Raw genomic sequence first — 21344 nt, 5'->3', positions numbered from 1 at the left:
AGTGGGTCACAATTACAGTGTCATTGGTAAGGGCCATTCCATCAGCCGCTCTGAGGAACAGATTTGGATGTGCATAATGCCTTCAGTTCCTCTGTAAGCAGGACGTGGGTCACTAAACCACAGATGGTGTGTCACTTGCTCACAGATTCCTCAAAAAAACGCCTCCTTATCTGCCCTCATAGCCAGCACAACTGTCCTCTCAGTTCCTGGTACAGCCTGGAGTTAGAACATTAGAACACTCTAGACGAGAACAGGCCATTCAGCCCAACAAAGCTCGCCAGTCCTATCCACTTATTTCTTCCAAGAAACCATCAAGTTGAGTTTTGAAAGTCCCTAATGTCTTACTGTCTACCACACTATTTGGTAGCTTATTCCAAGTGTCTACCATTCTTTGTGTAAAGAAGAACTTCCTAATGTTTGTGCAAAATTTACCCTTAACAAGTTTCCAACTGTGCCCCCGTGTTCTTGATGAACTCATTTTAAAATAACAGTCTCGATCCACTGTACTAATTCCCTTCATAATTTTAAACACTTCAATCATGTCACCTCTAAATCTTCTTTTCCTTAAACTGTATAGGCTCCTCTCTTTTAATCTTTCCTCGTAATTCAACCCCTGTAGCCCTGGAATCAGCCTAGTCGCTCTTCTCTGGACCTTATCTAGTGCTGCTATGTCCTTTTTGTAGCCTGGAGACCAAAACTGCACATAGTACTCAAGATGAGGCCAACCCAGTGCATTATAAAGGTTGAGCATAACCTCCTTGGACTTGTACTCCACACATCTTGTTATATATCCTAACATTCTGTTAGCCTTCTTAATGCCTTCTGAACACTGTCGGGAAGTCAATAGCTTAGAGTCCACTATGACTCCTAAATCCTTCTCATAAGGTGTACTCTCGCTTTTCTGACTGCCCATTGTGTATTGAAACCTAACATTTTTACTTCCTATGTATAATACTTTACATTTACTGACATTAAATTTCATCTGCCACAAATCTGCCCAATTCTGTATGCCATCAAGCTGTGCACTGTGACTCCTATTGATGATATCCAGGGTGCCATGTGAGATGAAACACTTCCTTCTGGGAACACAGGCAACACCAACACAACCCTCAGCAACTTTCAGGGTCTTGTCACGGAAAGTCTCCCACATCACATTAAGATCAGCAGTTGCACCCATCTATAAGTTAATCACACAATTATTATGCAGACTCATTAGAAACAGCCTGATCTTGGAGTCTGGTCAGGTCCAGCTTCATTCTCCTACTAAGTGCTAGCCTACTAGACCTGGATCTTCAGAGTAGCAATGACAAATCTGTGGTCAGTATTCACAATCTGGGCAATTTTGTAGACCCTGACGTTCTGTAGGAACCTCAGCATCTGCCCACAACGATGTGATCAATCTCCTTCACCGCACCAACAGTATTGGAGTACCAAGTCCAACGATGAGACTCAGGGCGCTGGAACCAGGATCAAGCAATCCGCAGCCCCTGACCTTTTGCAAAGTCAAGACACATGGAGCCATCTTCACCATGGTTTAAAGATCCATGGGGACCAACACATTCCATATAGCCAGACCTGTCAGTGCCAGTGGTCACAGTGAAGTCACCCATGACCAGAGGAGTGTCACCATGGGTACCCATCAACCACCAGGCAAATTTGCGAATAAAATGTCTCTCACCAAGACATCACCCACCGCTGTCAGCACATACACTGAGACAACAGACAAGGCACCCAGAGCATGACTTAATCTGAGTCTCATAATATGCTCGTTGAAAGGAGTGACATGAGATAATCATCATGCTATAGAGACAAGATATTCGATGCGCCTACCCAAATAGGCCACCTCAAACTGGGACCCAAGTGCTGCTGTGCAGTGGGCAACATCTCAGCACCACACCAGTTCCAATCCCCAACAAGCCTGACCCCATTGGCTCTGTGATGATTTTGACTCTTCTGTGGATGTGGTTTCCCCCATCCACTTCATAGAGTGAGCAGCCTTACTATGGGCAGCTCCTGCATAGCTAATCCTGTGGAGAGCAAAAAGGAGTCCAGTCTGCTGGTTCAGAGCTGGGTGAAGTTTTTACAGTGGCTAAAATGGCAATCCTGCCACCAACCCCAAAGATTTCCCTGCAAGTTGGAGGACTGCGTGCATGACCAGATGCAGTTTAATGTCATACCTAGGACAAAAACCATGGTAGTATTAAAACCACTATACATTTTAAACATAATTTTTAAAATTGTTAATAAAAGGTATAATATCACTTTGTGAAATTTATAAAGAAAATCACTAGAATGTCTCAAATGTAATGTGTGTGAAGTAAGAATGAAGCATGGTGTATTGTGGTGATTGATTCTGTCTTGTAACTATCGGAACTGAGATTTGATTCTTGACTTGGTCTTTTTTCCATCAAAAACCCATGGGCATACAGTATTTATTATATAACTGATTTAAAGTTACACTGGTTTGAGTGAGTGTGGATTTGTATGCTTGTTGTTGAACCAGCATCTCATCCCAATTGGTTCCTGTGTTACCAAATTAGGTTCCAGTATTGCAGTGTAAGCATGTCTTTAAAGTGTTGTATGAGATCCATGTGAATGTTACAGTTGGCTTAAAGTAAACTTTTTTAATAAGACTTTAAACGCTAACAAAAACAATCTCACATAAATTACTGTATATTATACATTACTTTCAATGATAATCTTTTATAATTCATATCCCTGCTCAACCGCATGCAAGTTTGTCTTCTGGAAATGTAACATTCCAGAGGTGCCTCTCCGAATTGTACTTGCTTTTATATCTCAGTTTTCCTATTTGAAAAGTTATTTGAAAATCACAGGCCTATCTCTCCAACTTTCTATCTTTTCTACTTTATCTTATTTTCAATGTATTCTTCACACAGTGTCCAAAGGCTTACACAGATCCTTCATTAATAAAGACATTGGTTGAAACTACTTATTCTAATATACTGTACTGTATGGTTGTGAGGACCTAGAGTCAGTACCTACAGCACTGGATGTAAGAAAAGGACTCGTTTTCTACAAATATTTCATTTTGAATAGTCCCACTTCCAGGAGTTTAGCAAATGAGAGAAACAAAAAAAATAAACGGAAATCCAGAATGCCTTGATTATATTTGTACTAAAAAATGTTGCTATAAAGAACTTTGTATATATGTAATTTTTTAAATGTTTCAATTAGTGCCCTACTAATATGATTTTTTTTTTGATTGACAATGAATATTGATATATGAATGGCAAAGGTAACAGATTACTGATACATATTGTATTGATATTGCTGGTTAGTTTAAAGTATTAGGTTTTCCCATGTTGACTTAAATATGAAGATTCACCTTCACTGATAACAAAGTTGATATTATGTTAAGGTTCTTTAAATTATGGTCTGCAGTCTGGACATGTCTCCCTCCTTTCATTGTCAGTTTTAATCGTATCAACAATGCAGTTCTGGCTGCTACACATCTTTCCAAATAATTGGCATGGATAAGAACGATAAAGATAGTAAAGCAAACATGGCCATCACAAGTCTCTGTAGAAACATAAAAAAATAACGTTTAAGCACTATGTAACAATGTAAAAGCATATCCTTTGCTATACATCATTTCCTGGGTCTCATTATCATATTGTCATCTGCTTCCTCCGCATCAGAATTAGAACATTGTACAAAAGATTCCATTTCAAAGTGTTTATTCAGCAGATCTGTTTCCTTCCAGTTGTAAAATGAACTGCAAAAGAGATCATAAAGAGTTGGGGACACTAATGGTGAACCCGTATAATTGATGGCAAAAAACTACAAAAATGTAGTATGCAATTCAGGTGGAATGTCTTTTTTGATAGGTGTCTTCTATAGACTTCCTCCAGATGGCAGTTATTGAGGCTGAGCATGTGGAGTGGGTGGGTCCAGGAGGTTGGAAAATGTAAGTGTCAGGGGTCTTTCCACTGCCAATCTTCCAATCTGCAGAGGGAGGAGGAGGATAGATAGTTAGATACATTGTCACTCTGTGGTTCAGTGTAAAGTTAACATCAGATGAGCCCTAAAGTTGTCCTCCAAGTACATATTTATGACACAGTACACAATAAACTTTAACAATGTAGGTAAGCCGCTCGTTATTACCACCAGAGTTGTGGCAGTTTACCCCTAAGCATAAAGTATATGTGTATGCATCCATACCCAAAGCCCACAAACAACCATTTGCCATCCCATGCAGTGCCATCTGACAGCCCGCTGAAATGCATGCTCCTCGGTTGATTTCTGATGCAAGTGCTACTACACATCCCTTTCAATACATTGTGCCACTTAGGATTGTTTCAGTAGTCATTTCAGAGAAGAGAAAAATTAATTCCAAATGCAGGATGTTCAGCCAACAGTGCACCTACGATTACTTTTTGTGTGCATAGCTAGGAGAGAGCTGTTTGTCTTATATGCCAGGAGTCTATGGCTGAGTTAACAGAATATGATTAGCGTCGATACTGTGAATCTCAATATAAAGACAAATACAGTTGTTTGGTAGAGCAATTGAAATCAAACAAAATTTCAAAATGACATTTAAGCAAAATGCTTTTTATAAAGCAGAAATGGCAAAACATTTCATCGGTTCGAGCCAAGTTAAACATCTAGCAGCATTAAGCCATTTCAGAGGGAGAATTTGTCAAAGAATGCCACATTACAGTTGCCAAGGAGATGTGCCCAGAGAAGCCAGAATTATTTAGTTCTCTGCGTCTTTCAGGAAGAACAAATACACGGAGGATTGAAGAAATGGGGAATATTTTGCAACTGCATTTACAAAATAAATTAAAAACTGCTTTGGCTGTATTTTGCTGGCACTTCACGGAAGCTGCATGATGTTTGTGACACAGCAACAACCTAAAATTGTCAATGATAAGGTTGAAGTCCTAGAGGAGCTTGCTATACTACAGAGCATCAAGACAATGACATTGGGATAGGCTGAAACACCAGCTATGAAAATTTTTCCCAAACTATGAATGATTGTAGAATTTACTGGACTGAGCTAACCAGTGCAACAACCAATAGAGCTCTGAGCATGGTGGGTTCTGTGAAAGGAGTGGTTGCATGCATCAACAGAAAGATGGACGAACATAAACACTCCCATCTGATTGCCATACATTACTGTATTCACCAGCAAGCACTGTCTGCAAGTCATTCAAGCAGGACAATGTAATGAAAGTTGTGGTGTTCTGTGTTAACTTTATCAGACTGAACACCCTTAAAAACAAACAGTTCCATGAATTTTTGTCTAAGCTAAGTGGGGCATATACAGATGTTTTATACCACACTGACATCTGCTGGCTGAGTGGGGGGCAAGTTTTGAAGAGGTTTTACGATTTGCTTTCTTTAATCAAGAATTAACTTTTCTCAAAAAATAAAGTACCAATGCTTACCGAATTGAAGTGGAAGTGGCACCTTGCTTTCCTAATGGATGTAACAGAGCTACTCACCGGACTCGATGTGCATTCACAGATGAAAGCTTTTGAAGTAAAACTGGGCCTCCTAATTAAACAAGTGAACCAGGAAAACTTTTGTCATCTCTCTACTACTCAGAAGGTATCAGCGGAAAAACCAGCACTTGCATTCCCATGCAAAAAATATGTGGAGGTACTGAAAATGTTGCAGACTAAGTATCAAATTAGATTTCAAGAGTTTTATGCCCAACCAAAATACATACAACTTTTTCAGAACTCAACATTGAAGCTGTTGACCCAATTTTCACCTAAAAAAATGTGATGCTCTTAAAGATGCATTCATATCAAGACCCATAACTGATTTTTATGTCCAAGGGCTTACTTATTTATCTGCACATAAACAACACAAGGTTAACAATCATAACTCATAATACTGGAAAATTTTACTGACATTTAAAAATGGTACTGTAGAAAAAGCTGTTTGGGAGCCAACAAATCCATCTTTTTCACATTAGTTGAGCCAAATGACTTGGTTCCCTGAAAAATATTGAAATGGCCTTTCATTTACACATATGTAGTTGTTTCTTGGTATAAACTTAACTGATTGCACCATGGGAAATCATATAACAGGTTTAGCAGCTTTTATAATAGTTTATACAGGGCCGACAATGAACACGTAATACATTTAAAAGTAAACATACCTATTTGTAAGGATGAGTAACATATGAAGATTTCTTTGGTGCACATGAATAAATGCCAATTTGTTTGAGAAGTCCAAATAAATTCACATCCAGCAAAACAGTTTGGGAAAGCTTTTTATTTTCTTATTTGCATAAAAAGTGATCTGGCTTCAGAGTCAGAGTAACATGTGCAGGCTCTTTTGAGAAAAAGGATTTCAGTTACAGGCACTACCTATTCTCAGGCAGGTAGTGTGGCATAGTGATTAAAGCTTTGTACTTCAGACCCTAAAGATGTACATTCACATCCTGCTATTGACACTGTATGACTATGAGCAAGTCACTGCCTGTGATCCAATAGGAAAAATAGAAAGAAATGTAACAAATTGTATCTCAAATGTTATAAGTCACCATGGATAAAGGCATCAGGCAAACAACTAAGTAAGTAAAAGTTACTTTTTAGAGAAAGAACTGCCAGTCTGACAACATGTTAATAAGCTGTCGACAAACACAGGTTAGTATGCATTTACTGACTCCTGAATTGTCCAATTAAACTATTGTTTCAATCTATTGAGACAAGTGTTTATGCTTTGGAAAGTCAAACCTCTGCTCTTATGAGAAATGACAGCCTGGGCATTTCAAAAAACATACCGAATAACAAGTTTTATGTCACTTTGATAACAAAGCAGATGTCCGAATAGGGGTGAATGGTTATTTGCAAACACTTGCAGTGCAAGTGCTCTATCAAGAAATTGCTGAGACATATAGAGACAAATGCATAACCATTTGAAAGGAAAGCTTCAGCAATTCTTTTTACATCTGTAAACACCTGACCTTTTAAAATAAACACAGTCTTAGTTACTGAGTGAAAAGCTTATGCACACTTGGAGTAGGCTGTGCAGTGGCTGTTTTGGCAGGGGTGAAGATAAAAGGGAAACAGAAAAACATGGAATACAGGTTTTTAACAAGTAAATTTGTTAACTTTAAATATAACAATAAGTAAATTAATGTAAGTAAATAAATGGGTTTATGCATTCTCTTTTAAAATGCACAGAGGATAACTTAATAATTATTTAGTCCTGGGGATGATAAATGCTAGCAAAGTTTTGAAAAACATCGAATTGTTTAACAGGTACTTTGTTAGCACTTGATTTGTTACAGACTTACAAACTGAGGCCTTTAATACTGGAAAAATAACATAATAAACGTTTTGCTTGGAAAAGATTTAGCCTCATAACATTGGTGCAGGTCCGACTGATACATACTATATGTAATGGCTAAATATCAGCCCCAATATATTGCCGTACAATATTATCAAACTGGGCATTAATTTTAATACAGAAGTATTAAATACAATAGTATTATGTTTGAAAAATGGATACAATTTTTAACAGAACCAGAAATGTGTGAATGAATGAATTCTTTCCTTGAATGAAACTATGTACCAGTCTATGCATTTGACCTTGGTATTGCATTCACAGAGGACAAGGAATAGGACATGCTATGAGGTTATGAGATTTAAAGATTTAAATCTCTGTTATTAAAAAAAAAATCTTGTGACGAGACCTGATCTTCTGAAGAGAGACAGAGACACTTTCACTTCCCGCGACATGGTCAAGTCACGATATACTGATATCCATTACAAGCATGTTCCCATGAGACAATGACCTAGGCAAGGAAAGTCATAATCAGCCCGGAAGAAATTGAAAGCCCTGCAGGTTCAAATGGGGTCAGAAATAAAAGACAAAGGGTAAAAGACACAGTAGAACTTCATAAAGACGTTCAAAACTGTTGGCACCATACACATGCAGAGCAGGTTGCAGATTATGACAGCAGTGGAATTTGAAAGCCGCACAAAAAACGTTGGTGCAATACACATGCAGAGCAAGTTCAAAAATATGACAGTACTGAAATTCAAAAGAGTCAACGACAAGACAGTACAGATCGCTTTCGTGCAAACAAATGGAAATTAATACTCAGTGAAAGAACAGAACAGCAAAAAGAGATTAAATATATGGACATAGGTGATATAACAGAAGTACAATATGTAGATATTGTAAGGTTTTAAAGTTTAAGTCGGAGACTTGTAGATCGTCTACTTCATGTTGCCATCAGGGCAAAGTATTGCTGCTACCCAATGAAGAGGTGCTTCCGCGAGAATTAAGATTTGTTGTTTGATGCAAGTGAAATCCACAAACACTACAGGCAAAATATACTTGTCTACAATAATCGTTTCACGTTAGCATCATTCAATGCACAAAACGTTGATTTACACAATAATGGACCATATGCTATGAGAATATGTGTTCCCGCAACAATTACAGCTACGACAAGTTTAATTTCGAAAAAAAATACAGTTTGGTCAGGTGTGTATTTATGAACATGGAGAAGCAATGCAAAATAGAATCGAAAGAGTTAAACGATCCGACGTAATAGAAATTCTATAGCCAATAATGGATACAAATCCATACGTCCTAAAGTATTGCACTTTACACGAGATTTAGCAGCAACAGACAAAGACATTTTCTTGGATGTCTATTTGAATCCGAAAGATTACAGTCACATTTATAATAAACCAATGATGAATTGTCAGCGATAATACTTTCGAAAGACAGAGATATCAAAGACAGAGTAGATATTCGAGTATATCCAAAGGTAAAGCATGCTTCGTCATTTATGTCAAATACATCAGCACATGCTGACCCTTTACTCTTTACTTTGCTTTTCCCAGATGGCGAAACAGCTTATTGGTACAATATGAAACAAATAACACCCACACAATATTTTGGGTCAAAATTAGCGATACATTTCCATGTACAGTATTTAAACCACTTCTGTCATCTCAGTGTCTATCACAACATTACATTATTAATGCAGATGTCAAAGTCGCAGCTAATCATCTCTTCTTTATTAAATTGAATCAAGCTAAACTTAGAACAGAACATAGCAAGGTCTCATTGATAACGTTCAAAATTCAAATATCAATAGTTCAGACAAATGCAAAATAGGTAAAGCAGTAATATTACCATCACCATATCAAGGTAGTCCAAGAGCATTGCAACAGTTATATCATGATGCAATGACAATATCCAGAACTATCAGTCGGCCAGATTTATTTCTTATAATGACGTGCAATCTTTGTGTATGTCATATGTATAACGCTTTTATATTCAAGCGTTGCATATTCCCAATCGTAATGAAACGATACATTTTAAAAGTCTCACGTACCATCTTTTGTGACTTTTTTTTTTTTTTGCAACTTCACAACAGTAACATAATGTACTGTGCTGTACGATGTGCAATCCTCAGTGGCCAGAAATCTGCAGATCAATGCCACCTGCTACATTAGCGCTGGATATTCCCACTTTCATAAGTAAATTGATTTTTGTATCAGAAAGTTTTATTTTAATTGAAACGATATTCACTCACGGCCAGTTATACATTGCATTATCAAAAGTGAACATAATGATTATGTAACAATTCCCATGAAAAAAACAACACTTTAAATTGTATTTCTACAGGACCAAACCTGGGGTTGTCGAGTGAAGCGAGCAAGGGGCGGAGCCCCCCTAGTTAAAGAAAAAAATGCAGAGTCACAGAAACACAGTGTATCTCTCCAGAGGGAGAAACCGAAAAAACTATGGATGGTGATAGAGACAAGTCCATAAGAATCTTTGTAAAATTTAAGATTTATTAAGAAAAATAAATAAAGAACAAAAACTCAAAAAAACAGAATGAAGCAAAAAGAGGTTGCCTGAAAGACAATCTTCAGCAAGCAAAGTGTCAGAAGCAAAGTCTACTAACCAAAATCTTTAAACAGAGCAAAAAATAATCAAATTCAGATTAATCCAACAATTACTGCAATTCGCAGTACTTGTAAGAAAGACCAAGCCACCTTTGCCAGAGCGCATGCAATGTACCAGAAGTGACCACAGTTCCCATAAACCTTTATAGGGCTGGGAGAAGTCCCTCAATGGAGAGTGAAACGTGGCCCTGTCACTTAGGGAGCCACCTACAAAAAACAAGGGATATAACAGAGCAATACACACAATGACAAAATCAAATACAAAGAATTATGCAAATGATAAAAATAACGTTAACCCAACCAAATGAATGAAAAATGAACAAAGAAGACACAAGATGAAAATCTGAACCTTATCAAGGGGGGAAACCTCTGGTTGAAATGCAACATTTAAGGGATTGGGGGATTTGGGAAAGCTCCTTGCTTATGATTTTTGAGAATTTGGTCAGAATTGACTAATCTACTCACTAATTTAATGAGTATATTCCTTGGAAGTGAAATAAGATACTTCTCCTTAGTGCTGCATACCACATTGGGTCTTCTTTCTTGTTGTTTTCTTCTCTGATGATTTATGCACAATACACAGCAGGGCTGTTGAGCATGACATCTAATTTAACATACTCCAACACATCCCATTAAATTGTTTATACTTGTGTTACAGTAGATAGATTGAAAAAGCAAGCTTTTAAAAGTATTTATTCACATTTATTATTCATAAAACAGAGATTTGATCATTTGGATCTGACCTGAATTGAATTTAGAGAAGTTGAAAGAGGCTTGCCTCATATTTACATTCTTTTGGTAAAATCTATACTAATAATTAAGCAGGTTTCATTTAGAAAATCTACACGTAATGGTCATGACGGTCGATAACGGTCGACAACATCCGCCATGTTGAACTTTCTTATTTACGGCCCCATCTTCACGAAATTTGGTAGGCGCTAACCGAAACCGATGTACGTACTTATTTTGATGGTATGACGCCACTGTCGGCCGCCATGTTGAACTTTCCAACATCACTAATTCTCAACTTCCCGTGTAGGTAGAAGGCTGACCCCATCTTCATGAGATTTGGTAGGCGGCTTCCCTGCGCTAACCGAAACCGATGTACGTACTTATTTCAGTGATATGACGCCACTGTCGGCCGCCATATTGAACTTTCCAACATCACTAATTCTCCAACTTCCCGTGTAGGTAGATGGCTGAAATTTGGCATGCTCATTCCTTACAGCTTACTTACAAAAGTTAAGCAGGTTTCATTTCGAAATTCTATGTGTAACGGTCATAACGGTTGACAATGTTTGCCATGTTGAACTTTATTTATGGCCCCATCTTCACGAAATTTGGTAGGTGGCTTCCCTGTGCTAACCAAAAGCGATGTACGTACTTATTTCAGTGGTATGATGCCACTGTCGGCCGCCATATTAAACTTTCCAATGTCACTAATTCTCCAACTTTTCGTGTAGGTAGAAGGCTAAACTTTGGCAGGCTCATTCCTTACAGCTTACTTACAAAAGTTAAGCAGGTTTCATTTTGAAATTCTACGCATAACGATCAACAACGTCCGATGTACGTACTTATTTTGGTGGTATGATGCCACTGTCAGCCGCCATATTGAACTTTTCAACGGTCTTTGTTACTTATGGGCCCATCTTCAAGAAATTTGGTACGCGGGTTCCCAATGCTAACTGAATCCTACTTACGTACATATATACGTCCATAGCCTGCAGCTCGCTCACCGTGTGAGGCGGTGTTGGGTCCCCTATCCCAACGCCTCCCACGTTGTTGGCTGCCTGCCTATATAAGGCCGTCCGTCGCTCCGGTCTTTACATTCCCTTCCTTGCTTCACCATGGGATTCACATCTCCCTGCTGATAACTACAGCCTTTTTATTTTATCCACGGCTTCTCCGCTGTTTTATTGCTCGTTTATTACGTTTATAGTTATTGTGTAGGTATTTTAGACTTACTTTACATTGTTCAGGTACCCATTTCCTTTATCATTCCGTACAATCATCTTTATCATCAACCGTACCCCCATTAACATGTCTATCGAGGTGATCACCATCGATCAAAGAACTGTCACTTACCGAGTGGTTTCCATGTCCGGAGATGGCACCTACCTTTTCCATTCTCTGTGTTACATATTGCACGGCCATATCAGGCTCACTCTTGATATCCGGAGGAACATTTTGTCTTATGTATTGAATGACTGGGACAGGTTCAAGGTGTGGACTGATGATGGTACAGGAGATAATTATACTACACAGGAGCACTATAAGAGTGAAATGCTTAAGCCCTTCACCTATGGTTCTGCATGTGAGTTGATGGCTGTCGCTGAATTGTTCGGTTGTCGCTTTCAAGTGTACCGAAATGGCCAAATATTTTACACCTTTCGACAACTGCCAGTGCCTCTTAAACATCTTAGACTCACAGGTGACAATTTCAGTAGTGGACACTTTGATGTTTATGAGTGTTTAAATTCTCAAAAGCTGGATGTGAAGTTATCGATGAAACCGGTTGTATGCTTACAACGCTTGACAGATGCCGAATGTCACTTCAACACAAGTCCTGCAAATACTGTCGTAATTTAAACAAACCATGAAACTCAAACCGATTATGACAGCAGCAATCCAAGCTATACTGAAACAAGATTACTGTTCACATGGCCAACTGAATGTTGCATGCTCAAGAGTAAGCTCAGCGCACAGCTTGGTCATATTACAACCGGAGGGCCGAACTCACAATGTGGTATACAAAGAGATCCTTAACAAATAATTAATAATATTTTCCCTCAGTTTAAAAAGGTTTAATTTTCTTCTTAATAAAAATTTTAAGGCAGTACTTCGCCGCTGCGAAGCGTGGGTATTTTGCTAGTGTGTAATATATTGCTTTACAGCTTAATGACTTGTGATGTAGTTATGGTGTATGCATCACCATTCAGATGGTACAGCACTGATACACATATTCTCTTTTTTATTTATGTTTATAGCAATTATAACTACACAGATAATCAGTTCATCTTGCTTTAATATTGGAGAGGGAGAACCTCACCCAGGTATTTGCAAAAATTTTTTATTGTTATATTTTCTTTTTTGGTAAGTAAATTGAGCTTATTGAAAGAATACAGTTAATAATTGTAAAGAAGGTGTCATCAGTGGAGCTGTCTTGTGTCCAGTTCCCAGTTATGAATTATTTTGTGTTTTTCTTGTACTTGATGATCAGAAGTTCATATTTATGCATATCTTGATACTGCTTAGAATCAACCACCTGACACAACTGAATCTGAGAAACTTAGCCATTGTATTTTAATAGTTTGAAACCTTCAAGATTTTGATTTCCAAATAACCAGGTATGACTGTTCTTAGAGAATCTAATAGTCAGCCTAAACTACTGCTACTTGAGTATTTTAATGGTTTAAAGCAGGGGTTCTTAACCTGAGGTCCGTGGACCCCTAAGGGGTCCATGGATATGTTACAGGGGGTCTGTGAGGGTCAGATAAAAATTAACATTTATATTCACTATACAGCCCTGTTGATTTAAAGTAGTTATAATAGTAGTAGCAGTAATGGTAGTAGTATTAATGGTAGTAGAAAATGTAGTAGTATACAGTATGTTTTAATTTGCACAAGAGGATTGTATTTCATAATTATAATAAGTGGCCATTACTTTTTGCATAATAATACTTTGTGTATGTCCTATGTATAACGCTTTTATATTCAAGCGTTGCATATTCCCAATCGTAATGAAACGATACATTTTAAAAGTCTCACATACCATCTTTTGTGCCGTTTTTTTTTTTGCAACTTCACCACAGTAACATAATGTACAGTGCTGTATTTGAGCCACAGAGAAAAAAATTAAGGACATGGTGAAAACGTGTATTTAGTGATTAAAGTGGAAATTTCAGCTGTAATCTCAAAATGACCACATTAACCTCATAGTTTACTTTATAATTAAAGCCGACCGTGGTGATTGTCATCCCAGTTTTTAATTGCTACAAGCTTCTTGGACCTGACAGCAGCAGCAAGCAGCAATATTCCAACTCTCTGCATATTTAGAATCTTTAGATTTATATTTGATATCACTTTCATGATGAAATGCATTAAAGTATGTATGTTACATTTTACAGATAAATCATTAATTTCGTTTAAATAATGAATACTTTTAATAATTACACACATGGGTGTGACACTGTGGCGGAGCAGTAGCACTGCTGTCTTGCAGGGAGTCACATCGCTGGTATTCCCTGCCTGGAGTTTACATGTTTTTCTGCTGGGTTTCCACAGTGAGCTCCGGTTTCCTTCCAAAAGATATGCAGATTTGGGGATGTAGTGCCGTTAAAATGACTCCAGTTTTTTTTTGCTTGTATTCACCTTGCGGTGAGCGTAGGCCCCGTCCAGGGATTGTTTCTGCCTCATGCCCAATGCTTGCTGGAATAGACACATCCCTGGATTGATGGATTTAATCATTAAACATCCTTTTCAGAGATATTGTGGTAAGATGTCATCGGAATTTAACGGGTGTTCCAGGCAGTTCACAACACAGCGAAACCGAACCTGTTCTCACCATGATAATATCTCGCAATCCCACCTTCTGGATTCCTCCAGATTTACATAAAGTATGTGCACAAGTATAAACATTAAAACACTTGTGTAGCAGGAGCGTCCGCTGCAGCATGAGTCGTGTTGCGTGAAGTATAAACCCGGCCTAAGCCTGCGATATTTCAGAAAGTTGGTGAAAACTAATGAATATCCAGCTGCTTATGCTCAGGACAGACGGTAAGGCTTCCTTCTTTCAATGTAAATTTTTTGCTTTATTGCTCTTTGATCTTTGCCTTTTCCATGCAGACAATGTTAGGGGACTAGTTGGTGGATTTTATTTTTCTGATTGTATTTATTATGAGCTTACATGATTCATTCAAGAGATGGCAACATCTAATAAAATAACTGCATGCAAAAGTATCAATTTTTCTACTATTCTATTAAATGAATCTGTATGAGCATCATAAAAAATTGCTATTTCTGTAGAACAGACCTAATGTTCAACCTCTGGTTTGAAAGATTTTATAGAAAACTATGGAAGTTAATGTTAATCTACTTAAACATCAGAGGAATGTGAACACTGTTTGGCACACTTTGGCACTGTGTTCTAGAATAGGTTAAGAAATTCAAAAATGGAACTATCAGTTTTCTTATAATTGTTATTATACTAGGTACATTGAAGTGTGCTTGTGATTTGATGATTAATGAACATGGAGAATATTATGTAAAAATATTACACAGTACAATCACCTACTTACCTGAAGTAAAAACTTTATATACATGCTTCCTTTGCATGTTATTTTCCAAAATATGTGTGATTCTTTTCTTTCTGATGATGATGTAAATATTCTGTCCCTTAATAGATCGTTTTAATCAAATGAAAGTGAGATATTCTCTGAGGCTGTCTCATTTTATTTCGGTCAACAAAATAATTTGTCATCTTCAGTTGTACTGTGAATGTTGTACAAGAGGCTTAAAATGAGTAAACCGAGTACATCAAGCAGGGTGAAGGAAAAGTATGTGCATAATTATGGATGCAACAGCAACACCAATTAGATTTTCCAGAAATGTCAAAGATAGTAACTTTCAGGTACATTGTTATTGTGTACAGAAGGATTTTCCAGGATATGTTAAAAATTGTATTTTTTTGTTTAAACACACTTTTATAGAAATACTTATATTTGAAAAACTAAATCTCCTTAGCAACTTTAGTACTGATGGATCAGTTTATACCACAGGAATATATAATAGGTGGTATTGCAGGTGCCTGCAATACAGTAGTTTGAAACTGATTATCTCACTAAGACACATCCTTTACTTGTTTTAAGACCTGATTAGTTGAGTGTCTTTGTCCTTAGTGCTTCCAAAGCACAAGAGGCCTAAAGAAAAGAAGTGGAAGTGCCCTTTGTAACATTTCTGTTTTTTTAATAGAAGCTGTAAACTTTCATGTCAGTCTCATACTACGATGCCTTCTAATACCTTGTACATGCTCTGATGTGGAAATGATTTGCCCCAAGGTCATAAGGTCCAAGGCTGTGTTTTGGAAAATAGTTTCCCAGCTATCAAAGCCACAAGGTTACACTCTTAATTCCAGAGCCCATGTGTAATTGTTTAGGCAGTGCTATTTAAGAACTCATTTGGTATTTTAAACTTTCTCATCCTGTAATATTTCCATAAAATACTGTTGAAGTTTAATTTTAGGAGGAATGTTTTCCTTATACTTTTAAACTGTTTAAAGCTGTATGTTTTATTTGTATGTTCAGTACATATTATTACTTAATATTTTTCATTTTAGTTTTGCATGTTTGTGCATTGAATTTTAACATTTACCATAATAAATTTGTGATTTTAGAAATAAACTTTACTATTTGAAAAAAAATGTATATATAGGGAGTTTTATATTTTTAATTTGTCATTGTGTCATTTTTTTTGTTTGTCATTATCTGAAGAGTGAGGCAAGTCTAAAGTTGTTTGCTGTTCAGGTGTAAGTATTTACTCTATAATTTGAACAGTGTATAACTTAGGATGTTATCACTCTGTAATGAAAGCAGACACTTTTCTTTACCTTCCAAAGCAATGCAGACACTTTTCTTTACCTTCCAAAGCAATGCAGACACTTTCCTTTACCTTACAAAGCAATGCAGTTCCTTTTTAAATATTTAATGCTTCAAAAAATGTAGTCAATTTAAAAAGTCTTTGTAATGTAAACCACAAAGTTGACAGTTCATTCCCCTTCACTGACTCATTGTGTGACCCTGAGCATGTCCTTTACCCTGCCAATGTTTCAGTGGTAGAAATATGCGAACAATTGTACTGTGCTTTTGTAATGTGCAAGTTTTCTTTTGATAGAAGCATTGGCATTTTAAACAAAGATAACTGCATTTAAAAAAAAAATACATTCTCAAACTGGTTTAAATGCAAAATTAATTGACATGAGTGGGTTTTGAGAGAGTGGGTAAGTGAATGAGTAAATGAACTAATGTATCTTCTTGTGGAAGATCCAATATGATTGAGACAGACTGAAAAATGTGACCAATGACCCCCAAGTTTAGAATATATATTTATATGTTAAATTCCAGTAAAAGAAAGTAGCTACCACCTGATATTCAGGTTTGTTTAACCTCAAGACCTTTAAGCTAAGCATCATTATAGAATACAGAACCGTAGCTTTCAAGCTTTGTTTTTGTAAACATGACATATATTAGGAGACTCATTGTCTATTTTATGTTGTGTTTCCCATATCACAGTGGCGTCCATTATCTGACATGAATGCGTCTATTTACAGTTAAGTGGGCTCACACTGGAGCTAAAGCGTCTCTCTGTAAGCCTTTCACTAAGGGATGTAGACCACACATTGGAGAATGACACATTGAAACCTGGCCCAACACCAAGTAGCTGACCATCTGCTGATCAAAAGATTGGACAGGATATGATACAAATCATGCCCCAATTGTTCATGTTGCAACAGCTTGGGATCATTAAAAATGGACGCAGCTGATTGCATACATTAAACTACTTTCAGTGACTTTATAATTTGCACTTGAAATACATTTTTTGTCTCTTTTTGCTTTGAACACATTATAATTTTGATAGACAGGTTAGTTAAGGCGAAACTTTATAATGGTTGAAATTTTAAGGTTTTTTTTTTAATTTTGAGTCTAACTGCTGCTTTATTATAACAGAAGAAAATGCTATGGAAATATACTGTATGTAATTCTTCATTGTTTGCAGGCTAAAACTTGTAATTCTTCACCTTGCTTCGTCACGTGTTTAAAAAATCCTATTAAGATGCAAGAGAGGTGTCCGAGACCATATTTGTTCATTATATCAAATTAGGCACACTTCTACTTGGGCAAAGTGCAATGCTAGCTTTGGACATTTTGTATGTTAAATTCTAAATTCTAAGTTGTGGACAGCATGGTATGTTTGTGTTTTCCATTTTAGTTTGAAATAGAGTTTTTTTTTTTAAAAAAAACTGTTAGAGCATTTCACTGCAAGTTTTGTTATATTTTTATATGTGCTGATTTTCCTCAATTAAGCAAAAGGTTAGAGTGCAGCTCTTAAGTTTTCATCTTTTTTGATTGGAGATAGTTAATCAAAGACTACCTTTCTGATTAATCTTTGTTTACATATAAATGGACAACCAGATATGTCAAAGAGATTCACAGAAGGTTCTTGTAATGGAGAGTTTGTTTTGTAGTGAAATATGTAAAAAGAAAATAAAAAACAATAATAAGTACAAGTGTGGCACAGTGGGTAGCACTGCTGCCTTGCAGTTAGAAGACCCGGGTTCGCTTCCTGGGTCCTCCCTGCATGGAGTTTGCATGTTCTCCCTGTGTCTGCGTGGGTTACCTCCAGGTACTCTGGTTTCCTCCCACAGTCCAAAGACATGCCAGTTAGGTGCATTGGCGATTCTTACTTTTCTTACCAGTTGACTAAAATACAGTACAAAAAAGGGGGGGTGTAAAATTAAAAAAAAAAAACCTGGTAATACACTACTATTTGATTTGTTATCTTCTATACCAATAATATGGGAACAAAACCTAAGATTTTTAGTTAATGCTAGAATCCTTGATGCCTGTGAAAAAACTAGTAATCCCGGGCCACCTCAAATTCTTTCGCACCTCTCCATTAGCATCTTTTGTTTTGTAAATGTGTCGTCCAGCATAAGTAGCAAGTAGCCTGCTAACCCATTCCCTCCAATCACCACAGCTCAACTCTGGCAAAAAGTTCTCCCAGCTCAAGGCTCTTTATCTGCAAGTGAGGTGTCTTTCATGTGTGTTCCGTGTCTACAATGATCAATGTAAATGTAGGATGACAGGAAATGCGAGGCAAGAAATGGTGAACACATACCTAGTACTAATGACTAAATTTTGACATGAAGTGTATAATGTGTGAAGACTGAAATCCAAATATCAAATAAACACTTTCACAAAAGGTACATGTATAACAAAACAAGTGTGGTTTTATTCAAGAATATAATTGAAGAAAAATCAATTGGGTTTGGGTAAGACGCAGACACGACCATTTAGATGGTGCAGCGGTAAGAACTGCTGACTCATAATCAAGAGTTTCTTGGTTCAATTTCATGTGCTTCGTAGAATTACCGTTTTGAGTAGTGAGCTACTCTTATTATTACTATTATAGAATAAAATTATTTATTTGATTTGAGTCTGTAACAGCCAGTGTAAATTTATGGTACTTGTAAAGGTTAGCATTTTTTTTTGTTATTATTCAGCTTCATTCTCTCAGTCACGTTCACGCTTCCCCTGATCTGACACTGACGTTTTCAAATAAAGACATGCTATAACAGAGGTGAACTCAGATGAAGATGAGGGTTCTACATCAAAGAAAGAGAACAGAGGCCCTCTGTGTGAGAAATGTCTACTCACACATAAGAACAACGCAGCTGCACCAGGCATAAAGGTGAAAGATGGCACCATTTGGATGCAGCAAGAGTTCGGGTGTCATCCTGCCAGTGAGTCTGCCACACATGTGTAATTCAATGAAACACCAGTGGCCTCATGTATAAACGGTGTGTACGCACAAAAATGTTGCGTAAGAACTTTTCCACGTTCAAATCGCGATGTATAAAACCTACACTTGGCGTAAAGCCACGCACTTTTCCACGGCACCTTATGCCTTGTCGTACGCAAGTTCTCCACTCGGTTTTGCAAACTGGCGGCACCCAGTGTCATAGCAATGGTACTGTTCTTTTGTGATTACTCATTATTTTCATGACGCGGCTTTATAAATACACAGACACTAACCGCATATTGTTTATTAGTGTAATGCATCTGATTGTAATTAACTCGTAACAATATAATGGTCCAGGGAACAGCCATAGTATTCCAAATACCATAACTGATTTAGCGTTGTTACTCTCACTTCTTCTTCTTCTTCTTCTTCTTCTTCTTTCAGCTGCTCCCGTTAGGAGTTGCCACAGCGGATCATCTTTTTCCATATTACTCTCACTGCACGACTCGGAGTATTTATATCACTGTATCTGAGTGTGAATCACAGCAGCAGCTGATCGGAAAGAGAATTATCGGTATACAGCTTTAAGGATACGCTGTCTCAGCCACAGCAAAACGTTTTAAAGCCTTTCCTGTACGGACCTCGTGGTTCAGAAACAGTTTAATCCCAAAAACTTTAAATGCACTCAATCAATTGCTCCTTGTAGAACAGTTTGTACTTATAAGTACAATCACCCCACTGTAAACTTGCACTACAGTTATAATATCTCACAACCTGGGCCACTTTATAAAGCGCGTATTTACATATGATGACGATATCATTTTTAAGGTGAAATGCAGCAAAATATGTTTGTTAAATTATACACATAAAACTTTAACTTCATTTAAATAATCTATATTCTTCACTGGGAGTGTCGTGAAGGATAGAATAATTAAACATGTACTACGAAGATATTTCAATGTTCTTTAAACGATTTGAAGAATCGGCGCTAAGCTTACAGATGGCTTAACGCCTATTACAGAGCTGATTGTATGGCGATCGGTTACTTGGGGAAAGAAAAGCAAGGACTCTTGGGCCGGCCACGCCAATATATATTGAATATAAAACAGAAAGAGAAAATAACAACACAGCTAAAAATGCAGCGACAAATTTCGACAAAAGATAAATGCTTGTCATGAGCACGAGGCTCATGAAACACATGTTTAATAATGTGCTTTAGCTCCTATCATGAAAATGATATCACGTATACATCTCAGTATTTTAGTTATTCAGAGAGCTGTAATATCACAAATGTAATGGACTCTGTGTCCAGTTGGAGGAAGAGAGCCAGTTTAAGAAGCAAGTAGTGATTCACACACATAGATCACATACGATTAGAAGATCAAATACAAAACAAAGCATTTAACGTGCTACTTTAATTACGATGTAATTTTGAGATACTGATTAATTAAACGATTTTAAGATGAAGTTTATAATGTTCTACTAAATGACAAAATAAACTACGTGATTAAAGTGGAAAATTCGAGATTAAAGTTGACATTTCGTGCTTTTTCCCCACCGTGCCTTTTTCTCTGTACCCTAATAAGCTTTCATATGACACTCAGACAGTGGGCTTACAACTCTTCTTTCCACGGCGACTTTGATATGTGACTTCTTTTTTATTTCCGCACTGTGCGATTTTGTGAATATGAGCTTTCAAGTTTCTCCAACACGCTATGTCACTCGATCAACTTCATTTTGTTGATTATACCACGGTTTATTTGAACAAATAGTATGTTTTTCCTTTGCCTCCACTTGGTATTCGCTGAAATTCTTATATTTTCCCCGTGCTTTTCACATTGTCTTTTCACAGAAGGCTGCGCTTAAGGGCGATTTATATTGATTTATATTGATTTGCATATTCAAATAGGC

At 37.1% G+C, this 21344-nt stretch overlaps 1 protein-coding gene across 3 annotated transcripts in view; it reads left to right on the top strand.

Moving 5' to 3' along the window:
- nrip1a (nuclear receptor interacting protein 1a) overlaps window positions 1–21344 on the top strand; it is a 180022-nt gene that overhangs the window by 101789 nt on the left and 56889 nt on the right. Inside the window, exon 3 of one of the 3 annotated variants that reach the window (XM_039744547.1) lies at window positions 12905–12970. The exons of the other annotated variants lie outside the window; for them this stretch is intronic. The gene's annotated coding sequence lies outside the window, so the exon portion shown is untranslated. The remainder of the gene's footprint in view (window positions 1–12904; window positions 12971–21344) is intronic. 3 annotated transcript variants of the gene reach the window in all.

Source organism: Polypterus senegalus, chromosome 2 (genome assembly GCF_016835505.1).
Source record: "Polypterus senegalus isolate Bchr_013 chromosome 2, ASM1683550v1, whole genome shotgun sequence".
NCBI classification, from domain to species: domain Eukaryota; kingdom Metazoa; phylum Chordata; class Cladistia; order Polypteriformes; family Polypteridae; genus Polypterus; species Polypterus senegalus.
This window is presented reverse-complemented; position numbering and strand designations above follow the sequence as displayed.